We start from the raw sequence: 12087 nt of genomic DNA on the forward strand, positions 1-12087 counted from the left end.
TTCGCCTCTTTGTGAACAAGTGCGTGAGAAAATAGTCGAACAGTTTAAGGACAATGTTCCTCAATGTACAATTGCAAGGAATTTAAGGATTTCATCATCTACGGTCCATATTATCATCAAAAGGTTCATAGAATCTGGAGAAATCACCGCATGTAAGCGGCAAGGCCGAAAACCAACATTGAATGCCCGTGACCTTCGATCCCTCAGGCGGCACTGCATCAAAAACCGACATCAACGTGTAAAGGATATCACCACATGAGCTCAGGAACACTTCAGAAAACCAATGTCAGTAAATACAGTTCGGCGCTACATCCGTAAGTGCAACTTGAAACTGAACATTAGACATATTGTCTTTGTAGTGTATTCAATGAAATATAGGTTGAACATGATTTGCAAACCCTTGCGTTCCTGTTGTTATTTATGTTTAACACAACGTCCCAACTTCATTGGAATTGGGGTTGTGTGTATATATATATGTGTATATATATATATATATATATATATATATATATATATATATATACATAGCTGGCACAGACGTGGGAACTGGGTGTCTGCAACAGCTCTGGCGCGCACTTCCTTCCTGTGCTAATATCGTCATGAGGGTCTCGACTATGCGGTGGCAGCAGCAACAGTTTTGCACTCTGTCTACACGCGTAAAGGTTTGCAATCCCTTTTGACATCAGCATCAATAAAGCAAGTTCATCTGTTGCCATCATAAAACCTTTTTGAAAAATACCAAAAATGGCCTCGGTCTTTTTTAACTGGACAGCTAATTCAGTGACATTTGACCATTCCTAACTGGCAAACAAAGTTCCCCAAAAAGCTAAGCATTGCATAATAAAACGGAATAAAATTTGGGGCTGAACTACCACAGATTTTTTTTAAGTCGACTCTTACGCAATACAAGTGAGTCGAATCCCGTTAATCAATGACGTCATTGATATTTCATCAGCACTATACAACGGTCACTTACCGTTTTCACGTAAAGACGTATTACAACGAAAGGGCATAGAAACAAATAAAAAAAACACATGATTAAGATGCAGCTCACCATTACGTTGACTGTACGGTACGCTAGCTTTTCTCTTCGACGAGCCGGCAGGTCCCCTCTTGTGTTCCACAGCAGGTCATGTCGTAAGACGGGACATCATAGGCAGGCTCCAGATAACGTCTTCGTTTCACTCTTTCTTGTATTTTTATTGTGCTTTAGGAGAGACTCGCATACTTTGCAAGTGACTGTCTACCGGTCTCATTATTAGTCGAATATTTCCACACACTTGTAGCATAGTACGCATATATGCTGCCGGACAGTGTTACGACACTGTGTCGCGATGTTGGATGGTTTGTAGCGTGAATGTGATTTGAATAAAGTTTTTGTTAGCACACACTTGTGCCCTGTGCATTATTGGACATAACCTATTCGCAACAAAGATGAAACTTCACTTCACGCCGCTGCCCTTGTTCCTCGCCGCCAGTTGAGCGGTGCCGCCGGTGTGAATATTGCAAGATGAGTGGCGATCAGAATAGCCGAAGCTAACGAGGCTAACTGACCGCAATTTATTTCCCTACTGTCAGACCAGTGCAGATGTATGAAAACTGTCTGGCCTTGTTTACCGGATATTTCGCCGTCGGGCGAGTCGAAACTATTTTGTAAATTGTCTGATTGGAAGACGAGATGCGAAAAACGTGATTAGCAGTTAGTCAGTTTCAAGCTTTAAATGTCAATGCTGGGTACTGAAGTGGAAGCGCTGACTAGCTGACTCATCGGTTCAACCCATAAAATAAAGTAAAACTACTTACGCTTGGAAAATGCCTGACGTACACGTATGAGTGAACAGCACTAAAAAATGTTTCACTTTTTTTGGTACATTTTGTCCATCCATCCAGCTTTTTCACATTCTGTGAGAAGAAGTGAACATTTCTAATTCATTTCCACATGTATTTTTTTTGTATTATCTTTGAAAATTTAATAATTAAGTAAAAATAAAATTTTATGAAAAATAAACCCAAAATGATTAAATAATGTAAAACATTTCACAAAATGCTTTTATATGTTGGGAAATTGTTTCAAATTTTTTTCATTCAATTTAAATATTATTTACACTCACACAAATGTGAAAAGAAGCGAAGCACTGGATAAAGTCAAACTACACAGTACTCACATGGTTTTTGAGATGCCTGACACACATGAAAGTGTTTTCAGAACGATAACCTTTGGCCTTTCTTTAGAACAGCAAAAATGTTTCACGTAAAATTGTTTCACTATTTTATTAATTTTAGACTTAGGTTTTTTTTAAACATTTAGTAAACAAATACCTTTTGCATTTTTTACAATTTAATATTTTCACTTTTTTTTTAAATCACATTGTGTGAAGATTTTTTTTTCACAAAGTTGTATTTTTTTAAATTTCTAATTTGTTCACATTTTGAAATGTTCACTTTTTATGCATTTTTTCAAAATATTAGCTTCACATTTTCTTAAAGAAAATTGTAAACATTTGTTTCAAATTGTGTAATTCTTTTCACTTAGTTTTTTTTAAAGTACATTTTGTAAGACGTATTTAATTATTTTTTTTTTACATTTTATTTATCTCTTTAACATCCATCCATCCATTTTCGGAGCCGCTTCTCCTCACTAGGGTCGTGGGCGTACCGGAGCCTCTCCCAGCTGACTCTGGGCGAGTGACGGGGTACACCTTGAACTGGTCACCAGCCTATCACAGGGCACATATACGGAAACAAAGAACCATTTGCACCTATGGGGAATTTAGAGTTTTCAATCAGCATACCGTGATGGTCCCGGGAGAACATGCAAACTCCACACAGGCGAGGCCGGATTCGAACCCGGGCCCTCAGAACTGTAAGCCAGATGTGCTAAGCAGTCATCCACCGGGTCACCTCGCCCATAGCGAAATCTTCAACCAGTATAAAAAGAATATGAAAAATCCAATTGTATTTTTTTTCTGAATTGCAACACGTGGAATGTAACTACTCACTCTCAGGAGAGCAGACGAAATGGAGAAGGAACAGGAAGGTGTTTGTTGAGCAATAGCGTCCCCTAGTGGATTTACCCTCCTATTAGTTTTGTTTCTTTGGAACACCAAAAATGTTTCATATTTTCCATATTTCCACTTTCACTTTGTAAAACTGTGAAACGTTGAAAAAAAATTGTTTAAGACTTCGATTTTTTTTTTCACAATTAATTCTTTCCCCATATTTTGTACAAACAAAGTGTGACTGTGAGTGCGAATGATTCTTTGTTTGTATGTGCCCTGCGATTGGCTGACAACCAGTTCAGGGTGTACCCCGCCTCCTGCCCGATGACAGCTGGGATAGGCTCCAGCACGCCCGCGACCCAAGTGAGGAGAAGCGGCTCAGAAAATGGATGGATGGATGTATATCCGTAAGTCTGTCTTATACTGCCTCCAGGTGGCCAAGACACCCTCACAAGAATGAGCAGCACAATGTGCATTGAAGGAGAAAGTGTGACAAAAACTGTTCAATTCTTTTCAATTATATTTAATGCCATTTCAGTATGTTTTGTGCAGGTAATTTTTTATTTTGCGTGGCGAGTCTGTATCGGATTAATGGCATTTGCATTCATTTAAATGAGGAAAGATGATTTGAAAAGTGTTTTGAGTTACTGGCGCGGTCACGGAATTAATTGAACTCGACTCTCAAGGCACCACTGTATGTTCATAGATGTTTATATATATTTTTTACAACAATATGTTCTTGGGTGCTGCTGCTTTTCACTTTGCGACTGCAATACTAGACTAACAAAATAACGAGGCGTAAAAGTGTGAAAGTGTAGTGATTTATTTTCTTCAACGTACTTGCATTTACAGTTTAGAACCTTACTTAAAACATTGCCTGTACTGATTAATAATGAGGATATGAATTGATGATGATTCCAAGGTTTCCGCACATTGTGTTTGACTTAAATATACAAATTGAATCAGAAACATCCCAACTCCAAGGTTAGGGTTTGGGTTATGTGATTCAGGTTTGAATCAGGGTTTCGTAGTTACGGTTAGAGCTAGTGTTTTTAACTGCGAAAAACATATTTACAAAATACATTAAAACAGCTTGTTTTTGAACACTGTAATCACAATCAGCCTTTTTACAGCTAATGTTAATATTAGGAGGATAGAATGAATATAAAAGAAATATAGATTTTGAAACATTGACAAGCAGATTGGATTACGGTAAATGGACTGCGTTTGTGTAGCGTTTTATCGACACCATCACAGGGCCCGAAGCGCTTTACAAAGCCTCCCATTCACACACCAATGGGCGGCTGCCGCCATCCAAGGCGCTGCCAGGCCCACTGGGAGCAAATTCAGGTTCAGCGTCTTGCCTAAAGACTCTTCGACACGCGGACAGTCGACAATCCGTTTTTGTTTGCACTTTCATATAAAGTCCAAAGCATGGGTGGCTGTTAAAGTTCATAGATGTGGAAGGAGCTGTCGGCGTGCTGGCCGCTGAAGTGGACACTCAACGTGCTGTAGTCCGCCATCTTCACCTTCACAAAGAAGAAGACCTCGGACGTTCTGGGCTTCGTCTGAATGTTCATCTCGCTCCGGTTCAACGTCTGCTTGAGGACCACCATCCCGACCTTATCATCCTCCTGGAGCCCGCCGGTTCCAGCTGGCGAGAAGACCAGCCAGCCGTAGATCAAGTAGGCGGCCGCTCTGTCCACGGTGAAGATGTGGTGTCGCCCTTGTTCGTCATTCTCTTAAAAAAATAATAATAATCAATGTAAAAAAGGAGGAAGCCTCAACACACTGCTCAAAACGGAAAAGAAAGGCTTACTTTGAATCGAACATGTCACGTTAACTTTGACGCTGCTGCTTGGCGCTCCGGCTTCCTGCCGACAGACATTGGTGAAATAATGTTAGTTTGTTTCTATTAACTAAATTATAGTACAGTAATAGATTACGTACTGTATTATGTAATAGAATATATAGATGTCAAGCATCATAATTGCGCCCTTTACTTATAAACCTTAAACCTTAATGCGAAAATAGGGATGTTAGTGATTTGATTTTGGGGGGAAATCTTCCCTGTAGTGTGACCTATCAATTGACGTCAACCAATAGCCTCCCTTGCTCGTTGTTGTCAACATACTTACGTTGTCAGCATGTATTTACGCGCACAAAGAAATGTTTACAGACACTTTAGAGCATAGGTGTCAAACCCAAGGCCCAGGGGGCCAGATGCGGCCCGCCACATCATTTTATGTGCCCCGCGAAAGCAAATCATGCTTGTCAACTTCCATGATTTTTGCTCAAATCTGTACCCAAATTCCAAATTGTCATAATAACAAACTATAATGTTGAGATATTGCATTGTTTTTGTTACCAAACCCTTCTTCTACAGTAACTTAAACAATACTTGAACAAACTATTATCCTTGTCTTCTGATTTCGAAACTAGTTATCCGTCAATTTGTTGTGTAATGGTAATACTACGATTTGGTGATTCAACATTTCACTGTCCTAACGGCCTTCTGAGGGAAATCATAACTACAATGCGGCCCGAGGCAAAAATGAGTTTGACACCCCTGCTTTAGAGCATGATTCGACAGAACGCCGGCATGTTTACATACAAACGTTAATGCTAGCATTAGCTGGCTACATAAAGTTATGTTGCCTGCTTGCGAGCCGTATTGTATTAACAGTACAACCTCAAGCTCTCCTTGAATGGACAGCCCAAAACGTCATGTCTCGAGCACACGATAACAACGTCACACAATTTCCCCCCTCTTTTTGTTCAGTTTTTATTTATTTATTTATTTATTTTTACATATAAACAAACAACCATTCACACTCACATTCACACCTACGGGCAATTTAGAGTTTTCAATTAACCTTCCACTAACCATCCTTTTTGGGATGAGGGAGGAAACTGGAGTAAGCGGAGAAAATCAACGCGCAGGCACGGGGAGAACATGCAAACTCCACACAGGCGAGGCCGGATTCGAACCCGGGCCCTCAGAACTGTGAGGCAGATGTGCTAAGCAGTCATCCACCGGGTCACCTCGCCCATAGCGAAATCTTCAACCAGTATAAAAAGAATATGAAAAATCCAATTGTATTTTTTTTCTGAATTGCAACACGTGGAATGTAACTACTCACTCTCAGGAGAGCAGACGAAATGGAGAAGGAACAGGAAGGTGTTTGTTGAGCAATAGCGTCCCCTAGTGGATTTACCCTATTAGTTTAGTTTCTTTGGAACACCAAAAATGTTTCATATTTTCCATATTTCCACTTTCACTTTGTAAAACTGTGAAACGTTGAAAAAAAAATGTTTAAGACTTCGATTTTTTTTTTCCACAATTAATTTTTTCCCCATATTTTGTACAAACAAAGTGTGACTGTGAGTGCGAATGATTCTTTGTTTGTATGTGCCCTGCGATTGGCTGACAACCAGTTCAGGGTGTACCCCGCCTCCTGCCCGATGACAGCTGGGATGGGCTCCAGCGCGCCCGCGACCCAAGTGAGGAGAAGCGGCTCAGAAAATGGATGGATGGATGTATATCCGTAAGTCTGTCTTATACTGCCTCCAGGTGGCCAAGACACCCTCACAAGAATGAGCAGCACAATGTGCATTGAAGGAGAAAGTGTGACAAAAACTGTTCAATTCTTTTCAATTATATTTAATGCCATTTCAGTATGTTTTGTGCAGGTAATTTTTTATTTTGCGTGGGGAGTCTGTATCGGATTAATGGCATTTGCATTCATTTAAATGAGGAAAGATGATTTGAAAAGTGTTTTGAGTTACTGGCGCGGTCACGGAATTAATTGAACTCGACTCTCAAGGCACCACTGTATGTTCATAGATGTTTATATATATTTTTTACAACAATATGTTCTTGGGTGCTGCTGCTTTTCACTTTGCGACTGCAATACTAGACTAACAAAATAACGAGGCGTAAAAGTGTGAAAGTGTAGTGATTTATTTTCTTCAACGTACTTGCATTTACAGTTTAGAACCTTACTTAAAACATTGCCTGTACTGATTAATAATGAGGATATGAATTGATGATGATTCCAAGGTTTCCGCACATTGTGTTTGACTTAAATATACAAATTGAATCAGAAACATCCCAACTCCAAGGTTAGGGTTTGGGTTATGTGATTCAGGTTTGAATCAGGGTTTCGTAGTTACGGTTAGAGCTAGTGTTTTTAACTGCGAAAAACATATTTACAAAATACATTAAAACAGCTTGTTTTTGAACACTGTAATCACAATCAGCCTTTTTACAGCTAATGTTAATATTAGGAGGATAGAATGAATATAAAAGAAATATAGATTTTGAAACATTGACAAGCAGATTGGATTACGGTAAATGGACTGCGTTTGTGTAGCGTTTTATCGACACCATCACAGGGCCCGAAGCGCTTTACAAAGCCTCCCATTCACACACCAATGGGCGGCTGCCGCCATCCAAGGCGCTGCCAGGCCCACTGGGAGCAAATTCAGGTTCAGCGTCTTGCCTAAAGACTCTTCGACACGCGGACAGTCGACAATCCGTTTTTGTTTGCACTTTCATATAAAGTCCAAAGCATGGGTGGCTGTTAAAGTTCATAGATGTGGAAGGAGCTGTCGGCGTGCTGGCCGCTGAAGTGGACACTCAACGTGCTGTAGTCCGCCATCTTCACCTTCACAAAGAAGAAGACCTCGGACGTTCTGGGCTTCGTCTGAATGTTCATCTCGCTCCGGTTCAACGTCTGCTTGAGGACCACCATCCCGACCTTATCATCCTCCTGGAGCCCGCCGGTTCCAGCTGGCGAGAAGACCAGCCAGCCGTAGATCAAGTAGGCGGCCGCTCTGTCCACGGTGAAGATGTGGTGTCGCCCTTGTTCGTCATTCTCTTAAAAAAATAATAATAATCAATGTAAAAAAAGGAGGAAGCCTCAACACACTGCTCAAAACGGAAAAGAAAGGCTTACTTTGAATCGAACATGTCACGTTAACTTTGACGCTGCTGCTTGGCGCTCCGGCTTCCTGCCGACAGACATTGGTGAAATAATGTTAGTTTGTTTCTATTAACTAAATTAAAGTACAGTAATAGATTACGTACTGTATTATGTAATAGAATATATAGATGTCAAGCATCATAATTGCGCCCTTTACTTATAAACCTTAAACCTTAATGCGAAAATAGGGATGTTAGTGATTTGATTTTGGGGGGAAATCTTCCCTGTAGTGTGACCTATCAATTGACGTCAACCAATAGCCTCCCTTGCTCGTTGTTGTCAACATACTTACGTTGTCAGCATGTATTTACGCGCACAAAGAAATGTTTACAGACACTTTAGAGCATAGGCGTCAAACCCAAGGCCCAGGGGGCCAGATGCGGCCCGCCACATCATTTTATGTGCCCCGCGAAAGCAAATCATGCTTGTCAACTTCCATGATTTTTGCTCAAATCTGTACCCAAATTCCAAATTGTCATAATAACAAACTATAATGTTGAGATATTGCATTGTTTTTGTTACCAAAGCCTTCTTCTACAGTAACTTAAACAATACTTGAACAAACTATTATCCTTGTCTTCTGATTTCGAAACTAGTTATCCGTCAATTTGTTGTGTAATGGTAATACTACGATTTGGTGATTCAACATTTCACTGTCCTAACGGCCTTCTGAGGGAAATCATAACTACAATGCGGCCCGAGGCAAAAATGAGTTTGACACCCCTGCTTTAGAGCATGATTCGACAGAACGCCGGCATGTTTACATACAAACGTTAATGCTAGCATTAGCTGGCTACATAAAGTTATGTTGCCTGCTTGCGAGCCGTATTGTATTAACAGTACAACCTCAAGCTCTCCTTGAATGGACAGCCCAAAACGTCATGTCTCGAGCACACGATAACAACATCACACAATTTCCCCCCTCTTTTTGTTCAGTTTTTATTTATTTATTTTATTTTTTTTACATATAAACAAACAACCATTCACACTCACATTCACACCTACGGGCAATTTAGAGTTTTCAATTAACCTTCCACTAACCATCCTTTTGGGGATGAGGGAGGAAACTGGAGTAAGCGGAGAAAATCAACGCGCAGGCACGGGGAGAACATGCAAACTCCACACTGGTGAGGCCGGATTTGAACGCGGGTCCTCAGAACTGTGAGGCAGACGTGCTAACCAGTCACCCACTGTGCTGGCAGCCGCAATAATATCCATCCATCCATTTTCTGAGCCACCCTGAACTGGTTGCCAGCCAATCGCAGGGCACATACAAACAAACAAGCATTCACACCTACGGGCAATTTAGAGTCTCCAATTCATGCATGTTTTGGGGATGTGGGAGAAAACCCACGCAGGCACGGGGAGAACATGCAAACTCCACACAGGCGGGGCCGGGGATTGAACCCGGGTCCTCAGAACTGTGAGGCCGACGCTCTAACCAGTCGGCCACAAATTTTAAATAAAAACATCTGAAATTGAGGCCTTTTCCCAGCAATTTCAAGTGAGAGGAAGAGATTAATTACATCAGTTAATTAATATCATCATCATAATTCATTGAATTGGAATCAACCGAATTTACCCACGTCCATAACATTACCGCGCCTGCCTACCGATAGCTAGTTTACCCTACCTACCTCCCTGCGTACGTACCTTCATAACGAGTCGAGCGTGCACTAAATGCCTCACCTTGTTCCACGTGTGCGAGTGGATGAGGAGTACGGCAGCCGTCACTGCGGCCCCGAGCAGCAGCGCTCCCGTCAGAGCGGCTGCATGTCTGATCGGCACGCGGCGTCTGAGCGTGGCCGGCTTGATTTCTTCCAGCGCGCCCGGCGTGGTGCAGTCTTCCAGGGGCAGCTCTTCTTCTACCCGACGCACCTCCATCGGCACTTGTGGTGCCATTCATGCAGGAGTACGCGTTATAAAGGTGTGACGCCCACACATAAAACACAAACACACCCCTCGGGCTGAGCGTGATGAACTTCGCCGAGTTGTGCAATAGAAGGGAAGAATGATACCTGGCCGCCTATGCAAACGTGCCACATAAAAAGACAACAACTATATCATGTCTGTGCGCTAAAGGTTTTACTACTTAATTAGTGGCTTGATGACGGAAGGTTCCTCTTAAACGAGCCCAAGGCCAACTAGAAGTCACCTTTGTGTGGAAACAGCACACGCTCATTCTTTTCCATCTACACCACTGACACTTTAACTGCTTCCACTTGTTTACATGCTGCGACAGCTTGCCTAAGAGCTCACACAAAAGGAAGAACACCACATTCGTTTTTTTTACACCTGCCCCTTTCACACCTCTTTGCCAGTAAATTGCCAGCATTTATTCGCCAAAACTCGCTAAAGTGGGACATTGTCGCTTTTCGGCACCTTTTCAGCTAGCTGCAGGGCCTTGCAGGATGGTGTATCTGAATGCCTTTTTGCGCTGGAAGCGTTTTGCTGTGCAACAGGGGGAGTTTGAAATACTTCCTCTGCTTGTTTTATTGATTAATTGAATCATTCAGATGTTTATTGAAAATGCAGCCAGACAGGAAACAGGTTTTAGGGGATAGACCGAAGGACAGAACAGACAAGGGGAATAGGGGCGAGGGCCACAGCAGAACAATATTTTCGACAGTCTGGATTTTTGACTACAAGTGACGTCACCAAGTCGAATCGTGCTCTTATTTGTGGATCGGGGGAATACCCGGTGAGGACATGCAACGACAAACCAGTAGACCAAGATGAGAGAGGCCAGAAAAAGGCAGGCTAGGACAGGATGTTGCAAATGAGCAAGGCAGCGCTACAGATGAGTGGTGCGCTGGGATGCTTTTATAGTGTCTAAACACCTGTAAGAACCTGTGAGTTCTTACAGGTATCTTAATATAAGCTGTGTTATTGTGCAAAAGAAATTCAAGCCTATAGTGTGTCTATGGAACCTAGAAGTGAATGAACGCCATATCACATGCATGTTAGTACATCGAGGAAGGGTGGGCCCGGCGGGCCCGGCGGGCCCGGCCCCCTCCACCCACAAGGGGGACTCCTAACTCCACGCGGCCCAACAGCCTAATGTCTTCTTTGCCTTTTATGCATAAACTGGATTTGCTTTCATTAAGTTGCAATTTCTGATAGCACTCTGTAATATTATATTAATTCTGTTAGCCCTTGGCGGATTTGAATTTCTTGGGTACATCATTTTTTTTTTAAAACTATCCACCATTTATTTTTATTTGAAGATTCATTTTGTACTCCAAACTCTTTATATTGTTTGTTGAAAAGTAATGCAATCAAATATTTTCCTCTAACATGAGGAATAACCCTGATTACAATATTGACCCAAATAATGGGGATTTTCGTTTTCACCATAATCGTGCAGTCCTTTATTTATGTACTTATGGATTTGTTTGTTTATAATATGCATGGTGGCGGCACAGTGCAAGACTGGTTAGCACAACTGCCTCACAGTTCTGAGGACCCGGGTTCAAATCCGGCCTGGCCTGTGTGGAGTTTGCATGTTCTCCCCGTCCCTGCGTGGTTTCCCTCCCACATCCCAAAAACATGCATGCTCGGTTAATTGAAGACTAAATTGCCCGTAGGTGTGAATGTTATTGCTTGGATTCCCCCACCAGTGCATCGCCCTGGCGGGGCATCCACACGTGCCTTGTTGGGCATCAAAACGCTCTAACTCCACCCTGTTTTGAGGATTCCCCAATTAGTATTCAGGGTGCAACAATGCACCTTTTCACCTCAAGGCACTCCAGCACAGCCTGACTGAAAGCAACTCGTTAGCGTACTCTCACTCTCGGTGACATGTTTCAGTCTTTGTTTACTTAAGATAACTCTCAGGAGAAACCTCTTCCTCCTTTCTTTCTTTTTTCTTTTTATGACTGATGTTGGCCCGCCCACGCACATTTTCTCCAGCCATCCAATTCTCCATTGAAGCCTTCAAGGTGATGACGTATGCTGGGTTTTGCAATTTTTCAAATTGGGTTTACCAGCTCTTCAACCCAGGATTATAAAAGCAATATGTCTGGCTACTGTCTGTCTCCTCCAAGGTTGAACTATAAGCACAAGTTGGGGGAAAAGCAGAAAAAAACACCACATTGTAA

At 42.0% G+C, this 12087-nt stretch overlaps 1 long non-coding RNA gene across 1 annotated transcript; it reads right to left on the bottom strand.

Annotated features, from left to right (window-relative positions):
- Positions 1–3806: 3806 nt before the first annotated feature.
- On the bottom strand, positions 3807–5217 carry LOC133480854 (uncharacterized). Its single transcript, XR_009789382.1, has 2 exons — positions 4819–5217; positions 3807–4740 (listed from the first exon to the last, which is right to left on the bottom strand). It is a non-coding gene; the product is annotated as an uncharacterized LOC133480854 (long non-coding RNA).
- Between the last annotated feature and the right edge of the window lie 6870 nt (positions 5218–12087).

The sequence above is a fragment of the Phyllopteryx taeniolatus genome, chromosome 7, assembly GCF_024500385.1.
Source record: "Phyllopteryx taeniolatus isolate TA_2022b chromosome 7, UOR_Ptae_1.2, whole genome shotgun sequence".
In the NCBI taxonomy this organism is placed as follows: Eukaryota; Metazoa; Chordata; class Actinopteri; order Syngnathiformes; family Syngnathidae; genus Phyllopteryx; species Phyllopteryx taeniolatus.